Raw genomic sequence first — 3,768 nt, forward strand, 5'->3', positions numbered from 1 at the left:
CTTCTAACGAGATCATAAGGATGAGAATGAAAGAGCACGAGAAAAGGAAATGGAGAGAAAGCAGGATAGAGAGAGAGAGAAAAGGAAGAGCGCAACGCGTACAGATGAGATCGCTTCGTTACTGTCAACTCGGAGACAGCGACGGGTGAAAATAAAAAATGCCGAAGTAACGAGGAAAGCGTTCATATAATCGTCGGGCTAGTTGACTGAAAAGCAACCACACGGTTCCTCGCTACCGTTTAATTGCTCGCACTTTTCCACTCCGGGTTTCCCTCGTGAAAAACTGCGGGACATAGAAGTTGTACGGGCGTATAGACCGGCTCGCTACATCGGCGAGTATTTTATACGAATGAGGAATCCCCACCACTCCGTGCGACCTCATTCATTATATCGTAGTAGGAATTTTCGACCGACAAATCTTCCTGGCTACGCGAAAAATTTTTAACTACCACCGTCGGCTGTCTCGTCGGGCATAGGTCACTCTCAAACTTTCTAATTACGATTCGTTTATTTCCAGCTGCCTGCTACGATTCTGACGTCCACTGTCTGACATCCCTCATCTCACTTGGAGAAAAACCGGTGATTATCCAGTACGGGTCGTCGAGAAAACAGGTGGTCAAACTTTGACGTTACATGGATGAAAAAAAAAAACTCGCACGAGCCTTTTCGTTCACGGTTGGGTATCGTAGGAAGAACTTTCGCATTTATATGTTCACATGAATGAAACTTTCTTTCTTTCTCAATGATACAAAAGATTGATCATTTATCTCTTTCACACTCTGTATACATTATGGGCTTTGACGTAATTATGAAACATTTGAAGATGCAGAAGTATATAGTATGCAAACCTCCTACATCCTTTTTAACTGCTTGCGCTGGCAACTGGTTGCGCGGACCATAACGAGTGACCGAACCGTATACACAATACAATAATTCGTCGCTTTCTTTCTCTTTTGAACTCGTCGGTATGATATCATTGGATAGAAATGATTAACAAGTAACAAATTTATCGCCTGGGTTAAACATTTAAATATACTTCAAATTGAGAAAATGTTGCAATTCGGGACAAAAGATTCTCGACGTGCACGTCATTTCAGCGCAAGAGGTTAATGTTATTTAATAAGTAAAATAATTCTCTATTATAGATGTGCGAGAACCCGAAATAACTCGGGTACCGGTCGGGGAAATGAACTATTTTCGGGATCGAGACGGGTACCCGAAAATTTCGAAATTCTCGAATTTATCGGGATTCCCGGTAGAATCGGAATTACCTAAAATTAAGATTTAGAAAAGGATTGGGAACAAGAATAAATAATTCGTTAAAGCCCACGTCTTCAACTATATCGAAAGGTCGCCGCTCTAGAATCATCATTCGAGCAATTCCTGCTGTTATGTGTTTTAGTTTAACAATCTTTCGCGTATCATTTTGTACATGCGACAAATTTTATATCGATTCAGTTTCTTTTCTAGTACATGTACCTATGTTTGGACGCATACGCTTCAAATGGTGTAATAAACCAGCAGTATTTGCATATTTAGTTTTAAATTCACGGTGACAATGTGTGCACTCCGCCTTTGTATCATTTTTTTCCTAAAAATGTTCCCAAACAGAGCTTGTCTTTACCTTCTTCCTTTGCACGATGTCTTCTGCACTACTTCCTGCTACCACAACTTCACTCTCACTATCACTCGACATATTTTTTAAAGATTTTCAATCTCTATTAAATTTACACAGATCTTGAAATATACGTCTGAGCTTCCCGAATTTCTCAGCGATACTGCTCAACAGCGTACGTAATATCCAAGGACTAAGCACGTTCGTTTACATCAGGTCACACGATTCTTCGAATCCGTGTTTCCAGTAACTTCACGGAAACTGGCAGAAGAAATTCAACTGTGTATTTACATATTTTGTAGGCTGCTATACACCATTCTAAAGTAGTTCTCGAAATTTTCGGGAATCTCAACCTCTTCGGAAAACCCGATTCCTTCGAGAGGTCTCGGAATTTTCATGGAATTTGACTCGTCCCGATATTTTCGGGTTCTCGCACACCCCTGCTCCCTATCTACATAGTTAATTATCTTAACGCACAGATGTAAAGTTGGATCAACCATCGTTGTGGACATTATCGCGGAAAGATCGGCGAGCGAAATGCCAAAGGTATCAAAGCCACCTGATTTCCTTGACATCCCCTGCACACGTTCATTCTATACGTATTTATTCAAGTACGCCCGTTAATGCGTTTAGATACTCCTTTGGACACGAGGCGTATTGACTGTTCGATTTAAGGATTATCGACGGATCCCTTCGAGATACCTCGTACAAGATGCGCACATACCCGCAGGAGCTAGACGTAAAGGCGAACCACCGTCCTAATTGTGCACAGGACGATCATGTTTCACAGTACACAGGGGTATTGGCTCTCGATGTCGCGCGGTTTCCCTGCGACGGTATGTACAGGTACAGGGCGTTACCAAACCTGTGTACTATTAGCAGAAACGGAAGTGAAATACGTTCGATTCGAAGATTGATGCGCACTAGCAGCAGCGGCAAGTTTCTTTTTTCCTTTTTTCTTTTTTTTTTTTTGAATAAAGATCGAACGAAGCGATGGTCGGAAAATACAAACGTCGGTGCGTAAGTATACTTGTCGAGCGATGATCAAAGATGTGTGCACACGATGAGCGTTCGTGAGGGGCGATTTGTCATCGTACGGAGACGAACAGTACATGTCGAACGAGGATCTAAAGTTTAGAAAAGAGTGTTCCCGGCGAAGAGTGTTTTTAGCGAATGCCACGTACACGGAGTTTCAGCGAGCGAACTGGGTAGGCACATACATGCATACATAGCAACGTGTTTGCTGTTAATTTATTAGCTCGACGTAAGCAAATCGTCGAGCTTCGTTCTCTACATCTCGTACGTAGAAATTACACGTACCTGATATTTAATCGAAAATTTTCAGTGAAATTTATAGAGTTTCAGCGGGCAGACTGTATATACGAAGAATACGTTTTTTTTTTTTTTATTTCCAATCTATTTCTCTGATACAGGCGAATCGTGCCACGGATATTAAATGTAATATGTAATAAAAAATTTTTAGTAAAAGCTATAAAGTTTCAACGAACGAGAGTATCCTGTGGCCATGGTAAAAATAACTTTTTTTTCATTCAATCGAACAGTTCCATCAGGATTCGCGTTATTCGATGCGTATCTCGTTAATATACATCTTCTTCTTCTATTTTTATTTATTGTCGCATCGACGATGGTGCCATTAGATATGTGTGTAGCAGTTTATGTTTTTCAGATATTTTAGTACTCTTTGAATGTTATTTCGAGAAGTCAGGTTTATGTTTGCGTTGATTCCGTATTTCTGTCTTTGGATTTCTGTGGTGTGGCATTCGTGCAGTTAGTGGATGGTTATTGCAATGAGTGCAGGTGGTAAAGTATTTTTGATTTTGTGTTCATGTGTCAGCTTGGTATGACCGGTTCTTAGGCGTGAGATAATTATTCCTTCTTTCCTGTTGGTAAGGTTTGATGTTTGCTGGTAAAAGTCTTGGATACTTTTGTGTAGTTGGGTGCTTTTAATTATTTTCCATGTACTGTTCCATTCATTTTTTGCTCCATTTACTTTTTTGCACTGGATTATTTGGTCGTCGCAGGGGATTGGAAGATGATTGCGATTATTAATAAATTGAGGGAACTGTGGCTTCTTTTGCTGCTGCGTCGGCTTTTTCATTTCCTTCTATTCCTTGATGAGCTGGAATCCAGAT

Source organism: Frieseomelitta varia, unplaced genomic scaffold (assembly GCF_011392965.1).
Source record: "Frieseomelitta varia isolate USP_RPSP 00005682 unplaced genomic scaffold, Fvar_1.2 scaffold_243, whole genome shotgun sequence".
Taxonomy (NCBI): Eukaryota; Metazoa; Arthropoda; class Insecta; order Hymenoptera; family Apidae; genus Frieseomelitta; species Frieseomelitta varia.